Source organism: Pieris brassicae, chromosome 6 (genome assembly GCF_905147105.1).
Source record: "Pieris brassicae chromosome 6, ilPieBrab1.1, whole genome shotgun sequence".
Taxonomy (NCBI): domain Eukaryota; kingdom Metazoa; phylum Arthropoda; class Insecta; order Lepidoptera; family Pieridae; genus Pieris; species Pieris brassicae.
The window spans coordinates 19,557,534-19,582,582 of NC_059670.1; positions in this window are offsets into that span (position 1 = coordinate 19,557,534).

A 25,049-nucleotide genomic window follows, 5' to 3' on the forward strand; every position below is an offset into this window, starting at 1 on the left:
TAAATTGTTTGGTCAATATAAAGAGTAGCTAAGAGTTTATGTTTACAATTCTTGACATACTTCGTCCTCGATTTGAGAACTGACAATGAATGTCAATTTAGAATTTTTTTTCTTCTTGCTTATGGCTTTTATTTATGCCAACTGGGCACAAGGTACTTCGCCAGTGTAGTGTATATGGAGAAGACACGAAGGAGATTGATCGGTAAAAATAATAATTAAGTTAATTTTGAATATGCATATCAATTTAGAATTAAGAGTTATTTGATAAAAAAAGTGACGTTAAGAAGTAAATCAATATATCTTGACACTTTACCTTAGGTTAGGGTTACCTTATATAAAAAATATATTATTAGCAATTACCTAGAAAATAAGTAATTAAAATAATAATTTATTTTATATGTTCTACTTTGGGTTTTTATACTGACCATAACAGAACTACTGTTGTGTATATAAAACTGATTCCTCACGATGGTTTCCCTCATAGTTCGAGCAAGTGTTGGTCTCATAGAAAAACATTAAAAAATACCAGGCTACTATTTATATTTATTATAATTACGATTAAAACCAGTCATAAATATAGCACACAATTCCATATGTAATCCCATACGATCGCTAATACGTTATATTGGAGAAAAAATAATACATCTAAATCTCTCAGTTCTTATTAAGGAAATGTTTAATTGAGCTCTCCCTTTGTGCACACACACATTCAGAGACAAACACTACGTATGAATAGTTGTTCGGCTATATAGTAATAAAGTATAAATGATGGAACAAACATATACGAAAATATTATATATTTCGCATAGCTACATCTTGCGCTATATATTGCTGCTTGATGGAACAGGAAAGGCGAGGAGTCGCTTTTTTATTGTCACTTAATTGTTTATGGTGTTGGATAATAGATTGTAATGTGTTATAATCATTTGCCTACTTAGGTTTTAGATATCTAGTTAGATAGTTTGTGATGTTTAAAAATAGTATGGGCTGCTTACGTTAAATGACTCATAGGCCGTTCTGCATTAAAAAAATGGTGTGTGGCTGTGTAATGGAAATGTGTTGAACGCGATGTGTCTCTTTTCTCCCTTATTGTTCTTACGTCCTTTCGCTATCCAGTGTTATAATTTAATTTTGGATGTATACGATAGTTTCGAAACTACAACGCAAAACTGTTTACCCGAATTTTGTAATTAAAAAACTGTGAGTTAATTTAAAACAGCATTTCTATGGGATTGCGCTCTCACACGACATCTATGAATTAGACAAGTCGATTTCCTAACAATGTTTTTATACTATAAAAAAGGTAAATGTTCTATATAAATAATTAATTATATAGGTTTCAGAGAAGAATTAATGAAAATAAATTAATATGCTATTATCAGCATAACACATACATATTGTTTGTAATTATATCAAATTTACAATAGAGCGCAAATATATAGCCTAGCATATCACATCCCGTGCATATTTCATAGCTTTGTCAACATTAATGTGATGGCTGAGGATACGGATTGAACTTTTTTCGAGATTTGGAGACGGCAGACTCCACAAATGTTTTTTATTGTTAAATCATACGAGGAATGCGTTCAATTTGAGTCAAATAATAAGTTAAAAATACTGTTCTTAAAGGAATACAAATTGAACATTAAAAAAATTTAGTTATGCAAAAAATTTAGGATCAATCGAGACTCCATAGGACCCAAGTTCCAAACACACATACGTAGCGCGAGTCGCTCCGTCTTAAGGACGACATATGAAGTAATTTTTTTCCATAAACACATCAATACAAAATGTTCTCTAACAACTGGAGATAAGGTATAAAATTAGATTTTCCGCGAAATATTTTTTCCATTTCATATTTACGAATATGCCCCAAATTCCCCAAAAATTAGAACCGTGAAAGCGTGGGGTGGTTGGGCGAAGTCGGGGTATGAGATAGTTTTAGGATATACGCGTGTGCCGATCCGTCAGCGCTTGTTTTATTTGATTCATTGTTAAACGTTTTTAAGTTTTCACTCGAGGGCTGAGGAAATTGCGCTGTGTTTTCATGGAAATTGCTATATTTTGAAACGTTAAGTATTCCGCGTAAGTACTGGTAGTACCTATAAATAAGAATTAAAATTTGCCATGACAGTGGCACATTAATATATTAGTGGAATATAACTAAACACAATGAGATCGCAAGCTCGGAAAGGCTGGCATCAAAGATACACTGCCACAGGGACCAAACTTTTTAAATTTGTTTTAGTTTGTTTATTTATCCATTATTTATTATTATTTAAAACATTTGAACACACACATATGTCATATTTATAATAGAATAAATTAAAACCATTTTAGAATAAACATAAAAATAATAAATATTTTTAGGCGTGGGTCTGGGATTTTTGTATCAGCTGTTTTAAGATCATTTGTCAATCTATTGGTGATCAGCCTCCTGTGCCTGACTAACGCCGTCGACTTTTGGGTTTAAAGGAAGCCATTTTACTCACGATGCGAGAATTTTAAATGCGCACATAGAACGAAAGTCCATTGCAGTGCACAGCCGGGAATCGAACCTACACCCTCAGGGATGAGAGTTGCACTCTGAAGGCTAGCATTACTTTTTATCTATATCTCTTAATTTATAAAATTGAAAGAAATATTCTTAATTCTTGTTATGATACTTTGTATTTGTATTTTCCATTTTAAAGATTTTGCTACAGATACGCTACTAAATTTAGGTAGCAAAAAAATAGTGTTCCTCTGTAATCGGCACTAAAGTCACGGTAACTGCCTTCAGTGCCTGTGGAAAAAACAAATTGTTGACATTCGATCGGCCAGAAGTGATGTGATATCACATATTAACTGAGGATCTGTCACTATCATGGATTCGGTTCCCGGTGAAATAATTTTGTTTATGTCGAAAAAAAAATGGCATTGATAAAATAACAACAGATTTTCTGGATGCCTCACTGTGGCCTTGTACTATATGGACTGTAGAAATTAATATCGAATGCTTGCTCATACGTTAAAGGACACTTACGGGAACTAGAATTAACTCCGATGTCGTGGCACAGATGGCTGATAAAGAAACGTGAACAAGCAAACTATAAAGATGATTTTTTATAAAATTTTATAAAAATATGGTTTTCGCTATTAACAAGGTAGAAAATGTTCGCGACTTAAACCTTTGATAATAAAATCCACGTGCCGAGATGTGAGGTCGTTAACCTAGACACGGAATATATGAATTCTTATATATTTGATTTATTTGAAGGAATTTTCATTCGAAGCTTGCTTAGATTCTGAAATAACTATAATTGGAATATATAGATTTTGTGTTATTACATTTCTCCATGCCTTGTGTTTTGTTATTCTTAAATCATCATAATTCGTCATACGTTATGATTGCAGTATAAACATTGTATAAAGCCAAAATACTTGGCGACCATGCGTCAGGTTGCCTCTCTCCCTACAATGTCGATGGCTGGCCATGCATCGTACTCGTGAACGGGTGCCACTTTTGGTAGCTGTTAGGACTTGGACCCATATATACGGCTATCTAAAGGTGTCTCAGCGTCGATTTTAAACTAATATTAATAATGATATTAATTATTTTCTACCTTGATTCACTTTGATACTCGTGTTTGCCGATTGTTCCCACAGTAATGTAAGTGCTGGATCTAGGCGACTCGGTGATAGGGATGAAACGTTTGGATTTTTAAATCAACTGTTTTAAGCTGTGATGACAATAATAATGTAATGCTTACAAATATTTTGTAAAGAATCTTGAAAAAAAAAAGAGTATCGAAGATGTTCTCGCCAGTTCTTCTCGTCCGTTCTACGCCCTTGGTTTGAGAGAGTCAATGTTTAGAAGTTTTTTTTTCTGAGGTACATAAGTTACCTATGTAAACGGTAGTTTGAATTCGATTAAACGTTCGTAAGTACAAGAGTACTAGGTACTAGGTAGGTTACGAACGTTATTATATATGATAAATAACATTTTATCTGGACATTTAATTTGCGGCTTCAAAATTGCGGGCAAAGTAATCGAATACATCTATAAATATCGGAAAAACTGTATTTATTTCAAGAATGACAAATAGCTTCGAGAGGAGGTACTCAGGACATATATTTCATTATATACCTTTACTACGCAGATGTTATTTACTGGTATCTCTATAGGATTCTCTTACTGGAGTTACTGGCTTGCAAAGATAAATTAATTACGAAGTGGAACCAGCTTGTACCAGTATTTCCAAACCAATTCGACTTAGGCTCCATCAAGAAAATAGACTACCAATTCTTAATTATCTAAATTCTGGCATTGAAGGTCCCCTCAACATCAGGTGAGCCTCCTGTCTGTCTGCGCCTGTTCTAGTTATTTTAATAACTGAATATTCTCAAAACTTGACGTATAATATGAAAGTTATGATAAATTTAGCTTATTAAGTCACCTATTTTATTAAGCTCGTAACACGTACACTCATTATTTCGATCAAAAACGTTCTCCGACGAACAAACATCGCAACGTTAGAGTTAGAGAGGCGAAGTCATTATTTACAGGAATTCTAGGTAATTTTCTATAATCCTGTTTTACGACAGGTGACGTTGAAAAAAGAAATTAAGTGTCTAGTATTTGATAAATTAGTGGTTAATTATTTGTTATTTACCTCATCTATTTTACTACATAATAAATAAGTCGGGGCCTCAACACACACGTCGACAAGTTATGATTGCGGCGACTGCTGCTTCTCCATTTATGGCATCTAAAATCTTTAAAATAAAAGATCGGGGCCTCAACACACACGTCGACAAGTTATGATTGCGGCGACTGCTGCGTCTCCATTTATGGCATCTAAAATCTTTACATAACTACGGAAAAAGGAATCACAGGGAAGTCCGATAAATATGGAGGAAGTTCCATCTATCCCAAGCCATCTTAACTCTAAACTTGGGTTGTTGTCACGAACAGCTTTAGCCACGCCGTTGCTTGCGTATTTCACGCAATTCTGTTATTTATCCTGGGTACGAAGTCCTCGAAACCGCACCCATTTCCACCCATTGGGTGTCCCAGAAGCAGTCCATGATCTTACCGGCGGTTGGAATCGCCTTAGATTACTTACGGAGTTGGTCTCTTCCAAGTAATTATATTAAATGTACAGTGTGCAAACAGGCAGAAAGCTCATCTGATGTTTAGGGATTTCGCCACCCATGGACAGTCTCGATGCCAAAGGGCTCCTGCGTTCCCGGCGTTTAAAGAATTGGTACGCTCTTGAAGGACCCTAAGTCGAATTGGTTTGGAAATACTTCAGTGGGCAGCTGGACTGTATTTTCATGTACGGGTCATTATCTAGTTATCATACTCAAAAAGCTCTGTAAAATTCTCAGTCTCATTTGTCTCGACGCGGCTGGGAATTCTGGGCACCCAGACCCAGCCAGGGAATGCTGACACTTTTTTCATACCCATATTGTGTATATGTATAGATATGTATATTTTATACCCTTCCTATAGAAACCTTCATTTCTTCTGCAAAATGAGATAATGTTTTTAATCACAGCCACTACCGCCAAGGACGTCCCATGCCGGTATTGTCGTTAATGGAAGTTCTACCTAGCTTGAACAAAGCATCCCAAGACTCAACCGTATAATATGATGAACACATAATATCTTTCAAGCAGATATATTTTATTAAAGGATGAAATGTTTGTTGGTCATATAGGTACGTGTAATATTTTGTAATATTATTTTTAATCCATTTAAACATTTCTGAATAAATTATAATTATATAACATATAGATATTCAATAAAGAAAGATAATAAAGTTTTAAAAGCAGTTGACGGGCCCGTAACTTTGAGCAGTGTTGGCCTAGTGGCTTCAGCGTGCGACTCTCATCCCTGAGGTCGTAGGTTCGATCTCCGGCTGTGCCCCAATGGACTTTCTTTCTGCGCATTTAACATTAGCTCGAACGGTGAAGGAAAACATCGTGAGGAAACCGGCTTGCCTTAGACCTAAAAAGTTGACGGCGTGTGTCAGTCACAGAAGGCTGATCACCTACTTGCCTATTAGATTAACAAATGATCATGAAACAGATACAGAAATCTGAGGCCCAGACCTAAAAAGGTGGTAGCGCCATTGATATTTATATATATTATAAAACTGTAACTTGCAATAATTACATTGGACTAGCATAAAAACGGCAGGAACTCCGTAGTAGTGCGTAGTTTCAAATATCGTGTAAGAAGGCTTTGAATTAACATAAATTTTATATACCTAAGCTAACGAATTTTAATGGATTTTGAAGCCTACACGTGCTTGGTATTAAATGGTAACATTTAAGATATTTTCTTAGGACTTGTTAATCATAAATTAACATTACAAAAATCTTTTCTAAAGAGAAAGAGGTACATACATTTTACTTCAACTACTAACATAAAATCACATTTTAATTGCTAGTTTTTGTTTAGTAACTAATAAAGCATACGCGCTACAAGCTTTTAAGGTTTGCGTCTCAGATACATCGTGATTTGTTTTCGTAATAAGCAAGTAAGTGATCAGCATGTCTCTGATACACGCTGTCTACTTTTTGGGTCTAAAAATGCTGATTTTATCATCGGTAAGAAGGTACACATTGGTGTAAAGCCGGGATTCGAAGCTCGGGATTTAACTCTTGGACGCGATTCTGTCTACTCGAATTTGTTAACTAGTTAAAGAGCAATGAGAGCATAGCATATATGTATCCGTAAATCATATTTAATGGGCGACACTGAGTACGTTTTTCACGACTATGGGAACTAATACTTTTCGCCAAAAATGTTACTTATTATCTATACATGTCTCAAATAAATCCTGTCTCGATTGTCTCATCAAATTTTGTTATTATAATAAATTAAATATTGGTATCAGACAGGCATTAAAGTTTAAAACAGCTCTAATTTTTCATGTTAATTTAAGAAATAGTACCACAAGGTTATACTCGTACCTTGTACCAGACAGTATATCTCACGTGTTTTAACCCCTGTCAACTCTGAATTCGTGATAAATACAGTATTAAAATTTCACTATGGATTCTCTAAACTTGAGAAAGTATTGGTGATACGATAAAATCTCTAGTCATTTGTCGGTTATTAGATGTTATACCATTCAAGTGAGGCCCCTGTTCGTTAACTAGGGGCTACTTTTACGGGCCACCTTCTCCATAATAAACACCTCTTAGTCCTTGTCGCGACAAACAGTATCTTGTGCAGTGGCTGTTTTAGCGCATAGGAATCTGTCATCCACGTAGTCCTGGAATACTGTGGCTTCCCAACGAACCGTAATCCTCGGAGCAGTGAGGTCGCTGCGTGAAGCGTGTGAAGTGTACAGGAAACTTCTGAGCTTCTGGAAGATGCTAGGTTATCTTAATTAGCCAGAACTTAACGCACAACCGACCAAATGGGCATCTAAGTACGGAAACTGAGTCGACACTACATACATACGTTCTTGACATACGGGAGTCATACTTGACGCTATGTCTCCATTAAGGCCATTCTCAAAGGGCCAGGAGGAATTATACTCGCGATATAGAAGCAACAATGTTAGACAAAACAAATTTCCCTAATATACATTTAATATAATTTATGAAACATTTGCAATCCAATTGAGATTTACACTAGGTCTTGGCTCGATAGTCAAATAGGTGATCAGCCTTGTGTGTAACGCATGTCGTAGATTTTTAGATTTCTTGGTTTGTGGAGTCAGCTTCCGCACTTAGGAGTACTTTCAATGGGTCCGATGTGCGTAGTGCTTCATGATATTTTCCTGAACCGTATGAGCAAGTGTTAGAGGTCATGGGTGCACAGCCGTGGAACGAACCAAAGACCTTAGAGATGGGCTTTGCACTCTGAAGCCATACCAAGCCATTATACTGTACGCCATATTCGGGCAAATAAATATTATTAAGAAAGTTATGTTTGAAGAAATATATATGTGGTCCGTGGGTGCGTGACTTATGACGTTGTTAGGTTCTAGCGCTGTCAGGTTGTTCTTAGGGCTGTCTGTAGCTCGACGACATAGCTAAAATAACAGGGCTGGCACAGGTGTGCTTATTGGACTCCGAACACATTTCTAATGGCAAAAATATTCTATTCAATCGATTTCTATGTATAACAATGGTGCTACAACATTTTAAGTCTGGGCCTCAAATTTCCGCTCTGTTCCTTGATAATTTCTAATAGGCAAGTAGGTGATCAACCTTCTGTGCTTGACACACGCGGTTGACGTTCTGGGCTAGCCGGTTTCTCACGATGTTTTCCTTCACCGTAACAGCGAGTTTAATACGCTCATAGATTTAAATTAATCAGATTAAACTTGGTTAGAAATTACTTTTAACATTTAACTAAAACAATTCTACTAATAAAAACATATAATGATCGTTTCATTTGATTCATTGTCTAATCTCAGGCCTCAGCCCTCGGCCGATATTAAATTTACACTGCCACGTGTAACTGTTTTCTATATTTTATTAAAAACTAATGGTTTCCCGCAGTTGTACCTGTTATAAACCATCAAGTAGTAATATGTATATCACATAAATGTAGAAAAAATCTTCATAACATATATTTAACGGTATGTCCTATGTGTTCCATGATTTGAGCTTATGATACTTTACTTTTGTGGTGATTAACGTACTCGAGAGGCCATGAGTTCAATTCTTAGCTGTCTAAATCTGTCTGATCTTTAGATTTTGCTTTATTTCAGTTATAGTTAGTGTTGCATGTTATTTTGTGTTCTTTTTTTTATCGTTATGCACTTTTGTACTTTACCCTCTGTAGGTGTTTCTCTTTTTTTTATTTTTCCATTAAGGGTTGCCTGGAAGAAATCGCTTGTCAGCGATAACGCCGCCGCTTGCCTAATTACTTATGTAACCTGTTTTTTTTTCTATGAGGTAAAGAAGTGTGAATAAATACATATATACATTTACACATACATCAGATGATTAGGCTTCAGTCCCGAGAGAATCTCTAATCATCAGCTATGCGAGCTATACAATGAGGTGTCAATTGACAGGTCTATATAACGCCGAAATTGGAAATGGGCGTGTTCCGTAGGGATCCATCTTATACCATCACACCATCCCTCGGCTGGAATCCTCAAGGCATCATTGCGAGGCGAAGGAAGCTGGTTCATTCCAGCTTCGAGTAAAATTAAGAGAGCTGCCCAAGAACGGCTCTGGCTGGTTTTGTTTTGATGGCCTCTGCCCCACTTGGGAACAACTAAGTGAAGTTAGTCACGAGTTACATATTCATCTACGACGAAGAATTAAAACTGTCTCTCAGATCCAATAATCGATGTCCCCTATGTCACCACTTTGAACTTGATAGTAATTTGTGGCAATAGTTTTCACCTCACCCATCTCTGCTATTGCCAGCAGAGTTTTGCGCTGTCGCTGCGTTGGGTGAAAAGTGTTCGGAGGTGAATAATAACTGAGACAAGAATTTGACATTTCTTACTCAAAACGATAGTTATCACACAAGTTTTGTGACGTTTGTAACAATTTTATTTTATTAATAGAATTTAAGAGGAATCTAAACTATTTATTGTATCTAAATTTCATTACGAGCAATTAAGATTAAAAAAAAATTATCTTTAATTATTTTTTATATTTCTTTTACCTGTTTAGTTAAATATTTATTTAACTTGCATTATCACTTATAAGGAATTAAATCGAGTTCATTTAGAATTTCTACTATATGGAGATTTATGTCAATATGGAGTTTAGAGTTTTTGAATTCTTTAATAGCTCGATTAATAGAAAGTCGCAAGAAAACTTTGGTACAACACTTTTGCTCATTCATTTGCGTTTATATAGTATATAAAACATATTTTAAAAGAAATATTTTTCTTACGTGTCTAATATAAAGTGGATTTCTAATAAATGCATTGATGGTACCTTATTAGAAGTTCCAACGTTCTGGTTCTAATAACAAAATACAGAGGTAAAACCTACCATCAATTTCGGGTTATAAATACATTGCCAAGTGTAATTCCAAATTTAAAATACACACACAATATAAATTATACCCGAAAAATGCTAAGGAAGCTTTTAAAGCGATTTTAAAAATGGAACAACAATATTTTAGAACGAAAGTGAAACGTTGAAGCTCGGGCGGTTTAAAAATCGAATCAGGCCCGGCCTTGAGCAAGAAAAGGAGGCGTTCTTGCCGTCAACACATAAATCATATTTCTGGAGAATTTTTAAAAGTCCTATTGCTTTCGCGTATTTGCCATGTACTCCCACCCGGGGGGGTCGTGTGTACTTACCCCCTCGTTTCCTAGTTCTGTGCGTCATATATTGGGTGATATTCTGTGTTCAATGATTTGTATGGCTTAGATTCAAAATCAAATACGTTCCAAATTCGAATTAACTTCCATGCGTTGTAAGTGAGTTTGGTTAGCTAGTTTATATTTAGAACAACAAAAATTGTATACTTAGCACCAATTTTATCGACTATATTTTCTTACTATTAAGTAAAGTATCATAATTTACTTAGTAGACGTCAGAAACAACAGACAAAAACTTTTTGTCCGTGGTAAATAATACTGATTGATTAATTTGCAAATTGATTTTAATAAAACATTGTAATGACGTATTTTTTTTATAATTAAAGAAGAAATGATACATCCTGTATAACTGTAAGGCGCTGTGGAGAAGCGAGGTCGGGCGGCGCCCCGCACGCAGAGTATAGTATATGGGAAGAAAAAAAGATATATTTCAAGAAGTTAATATATATATGTGATTGTTGTGATCGTCCAGCGTTTCTTCACCGTTTGAGTTTTTCAATAATCAGATGAACATCTCAACGGATTGCCTTCATTATTCTTTACTAGAAATAAAGTTTTATGGCTTATAATCTCTTTTAAAAAATATTTCATTGAGTATATTTCGCTTCATTTTAAGGCACTGTGTTCAATGAATACAAAAATGTATCTGTAAATTATCATTACGACTGTAATAAAAATAATATCCGCACTAAGAAAAAGAAATGTCTAGTTAATAAAGAGAATTCTATTTTTAAATTAAAACCGGAAATGGGGTCCATCTCATGATTTTCCCGTTACTATACACGGCACACATGTGGTGGGGCACTAGGAAGAAAGCGGGCGAAGAAAAAATGAGGGAGACGAAAAACTAGAGCGGGACGGAAAAGTGGGTGAAAAACGAAAAATTTCACCCCCACAACCTCCCCCCGGCCGGCAGCCTGCCGCCACGCGGGGCCCTTCACACGCACACATGCGTGGGATACTGCGGCGAGAAAATTTCGATACTTGACTCTCTTTCCTGAAAGTTACATGACATTTTTATATTGCTAATTAATTAATATCCTATGTAGACTATTTTAAAGTAATAAGATCCTTCGGTTTCAAGTAAATTATAGAATATGGCTTTATATGGTCTGGTAATCTTCTTACTAGTTTTCAGCAGACATATTTTTATGAATTATTGTTCAAGACAGCTCTTATCTGTTAAGACAAGGAAGTATGACTCTTCTGTCGAAGATTTTCACTATGGGGCTCCAGGACTTTCAGACCAAACTTTGGAACTAAAAATTTAAAACAAAATTCACTGAAATATAGGCTTTTCTCGGATTTCGATTAAGGCTTTTTTGACCATGAAATTAATAGCATGTTAATAAATGTACGTCAAGTATATAATTGTAGTAATTATTAGGTTTCTTTCTAAATAGTTTAGTATAGTAGTATATTAGCTTGTAATTCATGATATATGTTATAAATTTTCTCTCCAGCCCTCTTGCAATTTCCTCCAAAGTATCAAGAGGGTGTGATCCCGCAGGAGGCTATTGTAGCATGTTTTTATACCCAAAAATTTTAAGTCAGTAGGCGCTCGAACTCTGAGCGGCTTGAACGTTTTTATTATTAGTATATATTTATATTTCGTTTTAATTTACAAGTTTTCATGGTTCATAATTTTAATATTTTTATACCGTTTTATACATTCATAGTGTTTATAGATAAGAATTACACCGAGTTTTGACATCTATAACCTACCGCGGTCTAAGTTTGTAGTCAAGTTTCGGAGCTAGTTTGACAGTTCGCGGGTTCGAAATTTAAAACTGACGTTTGGAACAACATGGCGGACTGTGTGTCTGTCTGTGCGATCGCCGGTTGCACTGACCTTGCGGCTTAGGATGCTCAACTATCAGAATATTTGACGTCTGCTCCACCCGTAAGTATTTATCATAATTACTGTAAACTGATGCGTCATACATATGTAAATACATCGGGTTCCTCGGAAACAACAGACACATAACAATTTATTTATAATAACTATCAATGTACTTTCATTTGAGATGTGTATACAAAATATTTTAACAAAAATGTATGTTTATTTATTGAATTATGTTAATAAGTATTTGCGATACATAAAAAGGGAATTGCTAAGCGAATACTTGCTACTTAATTATGAATTCATAATTCCTATAATCTATTCCAAATTTAAAAACTTGTCTAACGGAAGTAATAATTAACTTTAGTAATTTAAAAAGAGAATACATAGATACAGTGATATAGAACTTCAGGGGTCTTACCACGCTATAACGTCTTCAAACAACTTTGCGAGATATTTCTTCAGGATCTCTATGGTATATGGACTTACTTAGCAAACATACTGTATGTAAACATATTAATCATTCACGTAGTCACTTGCGGACAGATTCAATGAATTGTTTTCATACGGTTTTAAGTAAAATGAGTAAACTTCATACTTCATCATTCAATAACAACATGTTATAATATTAATATACAATATATATTAACCTAAATTTAGTTAGCATAAAAACTTTGGGCAATTGATTAGAATTTATATAGGTGTAGGCTTCAGTTGATATATTTTAAGGATCCCCCTGGAATATTAATGAATTAATAAATAATTTGTGTCGCTGGGAATAGAACCACACATGTCAGTTACTAAGCTATGGAGGATTCATTTAAAGAGTCATTATTATTTACATTCGGAATAACGACCTCTATGGGAGCCTTAATGTAGAGGACATCGCGTTATTAATAAAAAAAACTTCTCGAGCCCACGAGAGACTCCACCATCACGCGAATGTCGTAGCTTTTCAACTCCTTGACACCAAGGGCCTAGTGAGTAGACTGAAAAGTACAACTATTTGAATTAGTGAATTATTGTTAGTGCACGTAAGTCTGCTAAACAGTGGTAAGTGAAAATAGAACACTTAATAGAGACTAAGTAGTGTTATTGGACACTTACTTATGATAACAATCCTTTTTAGTAAATTAGGTTTGAATTAAATAACTTATTAGTCTTAAGTTAGGCTAGATCGTAATCCATGTCTTAGGAAAGACACTTGTATTAAAAAAAATATCTTCTCGTCTATTTCAGCAACAATTCTGAATTGGGTATAAACTGTGCTAGATAACGCTCGTGGAAGAGGTAATAATATAAATTATATGTTATAATCGATATATCGCTTTCAAACCAATATTGAATAATCAAATTCTATAAAAAAAAATTCTATGTCTATGGTATGTGGGCTACATTATAAACACATTATTTACAAGATATTATGAAAGGACATTTCAAATTTTTGACAAACTTCAATTATAACAATTGATGTATTATAATTTTTTTGACGTGTACACTACGCAAGTGATTTAAAGTAATATCCAGAATATAGAAACATATATACATATATATGTTTAGGGAGCAGACCATACTAAATCAATTAAATATTATAGAATATTATGTTAGATAATGTTTTATTATTAACATATGTTAATGCTATATTTTTCCTGTCTGTCCTTTCGGCATATTATATATATTACTAGCTGACCCGGCAAACGTCGTTTTGCCATGTATATTATTTGCAAGATTTTTTTTTTTAGTTCAATAAAAAATTAAAATAACTTATCTAATGTTATACAATAGGGGTTAATTATAGAGGGGTGACAATTAAGGCTAGTATGTATTTTGTATGTTGTATCATAAAAAAATAAAAAATAAAATTTTTTTTTTGGGAATGACTCCCCTTATCACAGAGGGGTTTGAAAGATAGATAGTAGCCGATTCTAAGACTTACTAAATATAAAGAAAAAAATCATAAGCATCGGTCGAGTCGTTTGTAGGAGTATGGGAACAAACATTGTGACACAACACGAGAATTTTATATATATAGAGATTTATTAGATTTATCATATTCGGCCTTCTATGCCTAACGCGTTGTTTATATATGAATCTTATATCGGGTAAGAATAGTATTAATTAAAAATTGATAAATAGAAAATTAAAACAAATTTAAAGATAATGGCCACGAACCCCTCGGTCCAAGAAAACTGTAAAATAAAATTGTACTTTATTTTATCTTTTAAATAGTTGTGTTTTGGAAATAAATATAAATGTGATAGCCAATTTCCTCAAGTGTTCAACGCAGATGTTGCAGAGAGTCGAACACACGCTCTCAGAGTTGAGGATAAAGAATTTGACCCTTAGTGTGAACTGTAAAAACCGTTTGGGATATCCTATTTTTATTTATTTCCTATATACAAATACCCAAGAATTTTTATCATCAACAGTTTCCTTATTCAACGGAAAACACGTTGTAATTGATATGTCAGTAAACCTGTTTTTTTTAATCTTGTTAGATTTTTCTTTCTAAAGGCTTTGTCTAATAACGACATTTTATTCTACAATAAATTACAATTTACTGTTCTATATATGGAGACATCCACAGTAGAACAAGTTTTTTTTAAATATCTCTATCATAGATTGTAAAAACTAGAAATTGTTAATACTGAATTTTATTGAATCTTTTATAAATGTATTCAGAAATTCGGAATTCGAAATTCGAATTTCGTACAGTAAACACTGTATAATGCTAGCACAAAGTATGCGTTTGTTTTAGCCGCAGTAAATTAAGCCGATAGCCGATAGCCAGTAGTGTGCGTATTGATTTTTTTCCCTCATTCTGTTAAATTTCATTTATTTGGGGGAGCGGTCTGACGTGAACTGACCGATCTATAACTATTTCATATCTATGGCAATTGTTTGTTCACTAATATTGTTTCGTTCGATGTTTTTATGGAATAGATTTAAGTACTACTTTAAGGTCAATTGCAGAAGGTCACTCAGTCTTAAGTCTAGTCTCAAGAGCTGTCAAAACATATTCACATACAGTAGTCAAGAAGAGAATACGACTTGTCATACCCAATACAGGCCACACTTAAAAAATACTACAAAGTATTGATTTTCCTTCGCGTCTATGCACAGATTCATCAAAATTATTAGGCGTAATAGACATTTATTGCGAATTTAATTGCCCCAATAAACCCTTAGAGAATACCAATCTTAGAATCATATGTGTAATAAGACATATATATTATATTGTATATGTCTTATTAGGGCAAAACTATAAGGAAGTTCGTAGTATTAACTCAAGAGGCCGCTTTCACAGACTATACGACGACAATAATAATAATGTTTTCCCTCGTCACTCGCTAGCTGAATAATGAATAAATTATATGAAAACTCAACGGCACTTATGTTCTTTTGTAAATAAGTTAATTTTCTAAGATGAACGCTCTAAATTTGGTGTAATTTTTTTATAATTTATTAAGCATTGGTCCAACTATTTCTAGCTTTCTATTGAACATCCTATGTTGATTTTTTGCCCTGGATTCGATTCTCGGTGAAACTGTTTGGTTTTAATTGGTTACTTGAGAACTTGTCCGTATTTTAAGTATTAAATTCGAGTGTACTACTCCTTCAAGTCAAGAGTATAATGAAAAATTATTAAATAATTATAATAATTACTTTAATTAAGTCTTGTTTTGATAAAAATTTCATAGAAAATAAACGTAAATAAATAAGGTCATGTATAGAATTCGGATGTTATGTGAGTAATAACGGTGCGTACGCGCATCCCATATGCAGTGACGTAAGACCTCTATGGTTTTTATCTTTAAGGAAATACCATAAATTTGCAGACTATTATTAGTACTACACCTTTTATCTGACCTAAAATATGGACATTAATGAATTAAGACATTCGATAGACAAACTACTTTAATGCTGACATTATTTATTATATTTTAAATAATCCACGTAGAGGCCACGGCTTATTATGTGTGTAAAGTCTAATTAAATATTATTATTAATATATAGTAGGCACTTGTATAAGTATCTTTAAAAAAAAACAAATAAACATTTAAAAAAATGCGTCTCCATGCTACGGAGCTTCTATGATACTTAAACGATTTCTTTAATCTAGTTGGCCTTTAAAACAGCGATATTTTGGTTGCAACTGTGTTATCGAGATAACGAAGCTACCCTAACGAACCGGTTTCAATAACAAATTTAACAATATTTTATGAGTGACTAAGTCGTGGCGCAATCTAAGGAAATAAAAAAATAAATAGTTAATTACACAACTTTTCGAAAAGCATATATACGTAAAATTATATGAAAAGTTATTCTCTTCTTGAAGGCATTTATTGACACATAAAAATATAGGATGGTTTATGGATGATGCGATTAATTAATTTATTAGGTGTGTGTGCGTGTCAAAAGTCGAGACCACCAATGCTTATAAAGTCTAATTGCGTTAAAATATATTAATATTACTCAAATATCTATCGTTAGACACGTCACTAACTCTCGTGTGACGTAAATAAATCAAATATAAGCGGGACCCAAACGATTCGTAGCCACAAACGCGAAAATCAGCCGAACAATGATGGCGCGTGCGCTTATAATTCTGCTGGCGTGTGTTCTCGCATGTGAATCAAGCGAGTTCGACGAAATGAAGAATTTCCTAACAAAAATGGAAGGACAGTATGACGATATGTTCCCAGTCATTTCTGGTGAATTATCGCCGTTAGTGCCATGTGATAATTGCCGTCAAAAACGTAGCATTGTTGTGGACCCACGGAACAATTTCTACGATAAATGGATATCCGGCAAGATTAAATCAAACTCAATGGCAAGAAACAAATGCCCGGGTGATACTATACGGTATTTTCGGGTTTGCATGCCAATTAAAAAGTTACTGGCTCTGCGAGGATTTTGAAACTGGAAATACCACAGTGTCAAATATGTGACTTGATTCAGGAGGTGGTTCCACCTCCTCGCTGGTTCCCCCGGTGTGGTACTCTACTAACCAAATATTTTTAACTTACTTTAAGTAAGTGTGTGTGTTGTATTTTATTACTGTATCCATTTAAAATGACGGACCGTTAAGACGTGACATGTGTATGCATTTGAAATGTTATTTTTTTGTATAAAAATGCAATAAACAGATATTGTGATGTGTAGATGTACGAATGATATAATTAAAAAATAAATTATTAGTAACTTATTAGCGATTTTATTTTAGACACTGTTATAATGAATAATGTTCCCAGAAATTTATCGAAATGTTTTATAATATCAAGAAAACTTCTGTTTTATTGAAGAGGTCCATGCATAGGTCTGATACCAATATTGCTCTAAATTATTTATGTTCCCAGATATTATTCAATTATAATTTATCCATAACCAATTAAAATTGAGGAAAATATATTAATAAAATTATCAGCCACAATTCAAAATAAAATTGGACTATAGAACCGCCATTTGTTTTAAATCGGTTTAAAATCAAATTTATAACTTTAAGGCTAAATACAGAAAGTTAAGGGCAGAAGATTAAGATGAGATGAGTAGATGTTTCAAGTGTATAGTGTCAGTATAGGGATGAGTTTGAACTATGCATAACACGGCCTGATTCACTTCAATTGGAATACTCTTCGTCCTTGGGCGTGTTAAATTGCTTCCGTTCAGGGTTGCGTTGCGTAGTTTCTTCGTGTAAACATAAATATTTTGTAAAAATCTATTTATGAGTATTGAGTACACTTGGAAATATCCTGATATTTCCCAATCTTGAGAATCTTGTTATGATTTTTTGCTTTGCATTTAGACTACTAGACAATATTTATATTTATTTCCAACACACAAATATACGTAATTTACAATATTCTTAAACTACATAATAATTTTAAATTCATCAGTAGAAAGTTAAAACAAAATTAAAAATTAATCCATCAGTTTACCTTGAATGATGGTAGCATTTATTTACTCGGTGAACGTAGCACCAGCTCTGGGGTTCTATCTAGCAGGCGCCAACTTAAATCTACAAGATTACTTTGAAAAATACTACTTCTAAATATTAAAAATGACAATCGAATTATACGTTAAATAACTTCTCAAACAGAAATATTTAAAACTAAACAAATATACAGGATTTGCAATTTTTTAACCTACATAGTAATAATAATAACAAAAAATAGTAAATAGAAAATTAAAAATTATACAAAGCAAAATTATAAAATATTATACAAAGCTACAAAGTGTGTCAAAGATCGAAGGAACGATGGAAGAAAAGAATAGCCAAAATAAAGATCACAGTTTTGAGAATAACAATTATGGTAACAGATGTTACAATAAAAATAAATAAACTAAAGTGTAAATTAGCGGGGCATAGGAAATAGAGAAAAGTGGAACAAATAAGTACTAAACTGGTGCCCAAGGTTTACATCAAACGAAAAAGAGGAAGACAAGCAGGTGGTCAATGGCAGAGAATGGCATATTGCAAGGAGGAATAGCGGGATTTGGAGGAGGCCGAAAAGAGAATACAGATACCTAAAAGAAGATTGAAATAGAAAGGTATTTAAAGTATCTGAATTAAAACGCTATTATTATTAGAAAATTTAAATAAATTAAAAAACAAATTGGCCGTAGTAGCAGTGTACCTTGAATACTTACAATCGAAATTAATCATATTCGATTAAGTTGTCGAGTTACGAACATTTTCATAACAATATAGATGCTGTCGAACTCGAAGACGACACATGTAAATTATCTGGAAAACCTTAGGACTGACTCGTGGCGGGAAGGATAATTCTGTAATTATTCTATTTTTTAAAAGTTTCGACGGTAACTAAAATTAAAATAAATCAGTGTCACTATAACCTTTTTAGGTCTGGGCCTCAGAGTTCTGTATAATCATGATGATTTGCCTATCTTATAGGCAAGTAGGTGATCGGCCCCTGTCCACATCGTTTCGAGCGAATGTTAAATGCGCACAGAACCTACGACCACAGGGATGAGAGTCGCAGCCGAAACAAGGCCAACGCTACGCTTTAAATACCTGCAGGAACCATATTGTTAGTGGATACATTAATTTTAATTCCTATTAATGATGACGCCATTTTACCATTCTTAGAATGGTACTTATCGAAGGTAGATTTTTCGGTGAAATGATTGTAATGTTTTATAACGACTTCTTGGAAAAGTGGTTCGTTGTAGGCATAGAGAAAGTAGTTAAACCTACTTTTACTTATAAAAGCTATAATCTTTATTTAATAAGACAGTTTACTAAAATATGTATAAGATAATTTTAAGATTTCGACTCGTGGTCGCTGTATATATTAGGTAGGTATAGATACTTTTTAAGATTATAAAAATAAATCAGTGGCGCTACAACCTTTTTAGGTCTGCGCCTTAGATTTCAGTATATGTTTCATGATCATGTTGTCAATCTAATACTCAAGTGGTTGATCAGTCAGAATGTTTAATAGGAACATAGAGAAAATATCCTTTGGTGCACAGCCGTTGATCGAATCTATGACCTCGGAGATGAGAGCCGAAGGCACTACTAGACCTACAACACATTTTATACAAAATATTTTAAAGCAGATTTATCTTATTCCATAAAATATCATATCAAGATAATGAAAATCGTCATTCATGAACTAAAATAATAAGGAACATGATAGACGAAGTTATTATAACCTACTTAAGGCTCGGTCTACCCTACCTGGCGGTAATAGGCGCACGCGCATCATCTCTTTGTGAAGCGAGCGTCGCCAGAATGAAACCCACTTTATTAAGGCGTGCAAAAACAAAAATTGCTTTAATTTAATTCGGACAATTTCATTCGAACGCCGTGAACCGAGCTAGAGGAGGCTTTTACCCGTGAGGGTCTACTGAATGGTACTCAAGGAAATAAGAAATAACTATAATAAATATAAAATACATATTGTTAACAATTATAAATACACTTTATACTTTTGTTATTAAGGCACAAGTTACCAAATGCTTAATTGTATGGTTTTATGGTCATTTAATTCGGGCTCGGAATATATTTCCTTAAGTAGCATATGGAAAATCCAAATTAAATTCGATTAGGAATCCCAGTACGCTATAATTAATTATTATATTTCTGTTATATGTAAATAAATCAATAAATATACAAAATGTTTTATTATCTAATTAAATCTTTTAACATAATTAATACATTAAAACATGTATTATATACTTTGTAATCTATGTGTATTTACAACACCGTAAAAATCATACAATCACAATTTGTCGTAAATCTATATTTTAGAAAGCAATAACTGTAGAAAATTAGAGTTATTTAAATCTACTGAATAAAATTTAATGTTTTAATAAAGCAAATTATAGCAAAATCATTATAAAACATGAATGTGATTGTTTATTATCCAGATTAAATTAAATTAAATTTCAAAAATAAAAATTTCTTACAATCAAATGTGTAGCACTACTAAAGGTCAAATGCACAATGACTCATGTGTAAAAGGAAACTTTCGTGTATTCATATTAATTACTAAAACGGGAAAAACTGATTTCATTATTACATAACATTGCATGTACATAAAATTAAATACATTTATTAAAAATTACAACATCGACAAGGAATATTTTTTTTTATTACAATTCAGTATATTCTTAATAAATGTCACAATCAAAGTAAATGTTAATAATATTCATTTTACAATTCTATTCTATAATTGACCTGATGTTCCTACTCTGTCGGAACAGTTCTTATTCATAAATATAAATCAAAATATTTGGACTATTTTGCGTACATAAATAAGTTAAACATATTTGCACTTAGTAAGGCAATAATTGTACTATTTAACTAATCACCTGTCTCTTTACATTAAAACGTAAACACAATTTGACGGAAAGAGACGAAAGAGTACTTTAGTTGAGCAATTACACTGATTTAGTACTAATAAGCTTGTTTACATAACAACTATACAATTAAACGGATTCTTTTAAGGAATACAATTCTGGCAGTTAGGTACATAGATCTGATCTAATCTGACGCTAACACGATATTTGTAAGCGATTTTGCGAGGTGGTTTACATTTCTTCTCTTATTTATAAACTATAAGCCTCAAATAGCTATTAAACAATTAGGTACTCTCAATTAAACTAACTTAAGGCAAACATCATTTGTATAAAAATCTTAATACGAAGTTTTATAGAAATATAATATATGACAGACCTATCCAAGAAATATAATTATTAAAACATGAGTTTGGTCATGAAAATCGGAGAGAATACACCTTGAATTATATTAAAGACTAGAGACAAATCGTTCTATAAAAATGGTATCGAAAAATTGTATAACCGCTATAATCGTTATATCGCTCTCGAAGGCTATTTAATAATCAAATAAAATTCTATGAAAAAAAAGATATTTTTCTAAGTTTGCCTAGGGACATTTCAGCCCATCCGGAATAGCTCCCGTTTGAACATAGAACACTATTCTAAATTCTATGTTACGTCGATATCACTGCGAGTGTTGTTTTTCCGCAATTATTCCAAAACGCTTCCCATCGATGCACGCAGAATCGATCTTGATAAAGCCTGGGCTACAGCCATAACTTTGAATTTTAGTCAACCCTAAGTATGACCTCTTCCTCCTGCTGCTAACACATTTCGGGCACGGCACTAGCGGCGCCAATTCACCTGGAACAACAGGGTAGTTCTCTTCTTTGTCGTGCGTCGATAATCGCCTTAGAAACTGGAATATGTCCAGAACATCTTCACTCTCTTTGCAGTCGCAGTCAGCGTTGACAATCAAGACGCAGGATAGTAACACAAACAGTGCAGACTTCATGGCTACTCGGTTGTGAATGGTGGATTCGTTTTCCCGTGACTCTTTATAAGTGAACCAGTGAGTCATCTCGGTATCTATGACGTTGTCTATTGAATTTATAAATGTTCTGACGCATTGATTTTACGTTAAGGATTTACTAAGTTGGTTATTCCAAGGGGTTTTTGATTAGACAAGTGGATTTTACTTGTCCATTGTCAATTGTTAACGCGTCAATATAAATCTTTAATGTAAAGTTATGACTGGTGAATAATATGTTTAATTTTTTATTTATAATATTAATAATAAAGTTGAATTTTTTTGTGGGGTTATATAATTATTTTAGATAAACAAAAAAAAAACAGAAGATATTTTTAAATACTAGCATGAATGTTATCATAAATTCATATTAATATGGATAAAAGTAATAGGCTTGGTCTGAATTTGTCGTATATGGGCCAATAAAAATACAATTCTTTTTATTACCCAGGAAACAAGGCGGGCCGCGCCCGTCATATGTTTAAAATCTTACATGATACAATGTTGTTTTCAAGACTGAACCGACTGTAATGCGGAAAAAAAATGCGGAAAAAATGCGGAATACAACTATGTTCTCCAGCATCAAATTAAAATAATTTAATAAGGCCCAATTCGCTTCAAATGTAAAAATATTGAAAATTCCTTTGATTCCTCTTGACTCTTACTGTCATATCCTGAATTAGGGTACTTTGAAAGTTAAAAAAACTGATTGTCTTTATATTTATAGAGCAACAAATGAGCAGGAGCCTCACCTGATGTTCAGTGATACCTCCAATCATGGACACATTAAATGCCAGAGGACTCGCGACTGCGTTGCCGGCCTTTTAAAAATAGTCCGATTTTACTAGATATTATATTTTTAGCGCAGTTTTTGCCAGCCAAGAATACGAAGGGCAGCCTTTGCATCCACCACTGAATACTCATTGTTCCGATGATGGACGCCCAGAGGGGAATTCTCCATAGTGGAAAAGTCTGGTCTTGGTCCCTGCGATAATTTCTCTAATGAGTATCGGTAAAATCGGAAGTATAAATTCAAGTTATATAAGAATAATCCTTTCCACACTAGTGTCAGCCACGGCTAGAAGAATCACGCCTGTACATTTATTAATAGATTTATCAATACATGTTTGTCTAGAGAAGATGTTGATCAGTTACTATAAAACGTTTTCAGCCCCGCCCCCCAAGAAAACATAAATCTCACCAAGACCAAAGGTACATCAGGTTCTATTCAATTCATTTACATTTCACAATAAAAAAGTTCTTCACAAGAAAAAATTTCAATTGTTAAGAAGAAAAACTTTTAAATGTTATAACAATACATAAGTTGTGTAACAAAATTTTGTTTTCATTAAAGGCTTTGTTTGCAAGTTGACAACAATTATTTTAAATACTTAAAACAAGAAACATTTTTATGAACAAAAAGTTACGTGAAGTCTTTCAAAGCAACCCTATTACATAACCGTTACATAACCTATTCAAAAATATATTGGCCAGTTTATGTATTCTCGTAACCTACCTTTGGTGCAGACACAGTTTTGAATCTGTTTAACAAATTTTTCTTTTACATATTGTATTGCAACCGACATACCCTTTCAAAATTTAAGTTTTAGCTAGTGTTTTGTTTCGAAATATATGTATTTTTATATTGGCACATACTTCATTTTTGGTTCTTCCGTGCGTTATACTCAAATCCAGGATGATTTAAGGGCACTGAGCCCTTATTATTAATTTAGAATAATTTATTAGAGAAATATTAATTTAGCATCACTTTTTTCACGTTCATAAGTCTTTATCAATAAATATATTGTGTATAATAATTAAATATTAGGTATTGACGACAATGTTGACAGTATTATCTTTTGTTAACATAGCGTATACACATTTAAATAAAACACTTTTTTACCGGATTGAAGCTATGTATTATTATAAACTTATAATTATTTTACATAACTTTACAGCGTGCGTCACCGTGACCAATTAAAAATTTGTTATTTTATTAAAATTATTAACCGTTTCAAATTATGTAAAAGAATTATAAGTTTATAATAATACATAGCTTCAATTCGGTAAAAAATTGTTTTCTTTAAAGGTTGACAGTATCGGTTATTCAGAACTGCAAGTTTACCTCGCTCATTCTTTAGGGATTTCCATATTAGGCTTTCCACTTATACCCTCCACGATCCATGTTTAATCGTGGATTTTGTAAATATATTTTTTATGAATTTAAGAAACTAGCGTCATGACTCGTGACACGACCCTTAGTATTTTTTTCCACTAGAGAATCCTGGAAGAGATAGTTTGTTAGCAATAAGGCCGCCAGTTGCGTCCTAATTTATGTTATACGTGCATTAATGCAAGAAAGTATTAATAAATACGTAAATTATTTTAGTGAACAACAAAATTGGGAGTCGCTGTTAGATGAAGACATTCACTTTGAAGGGAATGCCAGAAAACTGCCAAGCAATTGCGTAAATAATTTGCTATTAAAGTTATGTACTTAGTATATAATCTTAGGATCCTCGAGGAAGCCATACCTGTCTAACTCACATTATGTATATCCAGAAATCATATAATCATATCCGCTTGTATGACGAAATACGATTTAACGAAAATTTTAACAAGCTACAATGTGTACAATTGTTAAATGTTTTGAAAAGCAATGTTTTGTAGTTGATGTCAACATTATAAATAAATATTATACACACATACACATTAATAATGTAATTTTTAATATATTTACCACTAATGTACTTCACACTAATTATAATTAATTAAACATTATGATTATTGAAATGCTTAAGCTAATTAGTTATTAATAATAATTATCGTTATATTTACTATTAAAATAATTTTTTCTTATGGTGCCTCACCAATACCAGTATTGGAGCTGGACTGACACCTCTAGTCTCGTGAAGCGTGTCTTGTCCTGTGCCAGATGCAGCAACACTTCCGAAATAGCCGTCCACTCCGTAACATTACGCAGCCATTTTCGTTCTACCAACACACCGTATACACCTTATAATTAATTGAAGGAGGTGATAGCGTCTTGGCGCAACACGTG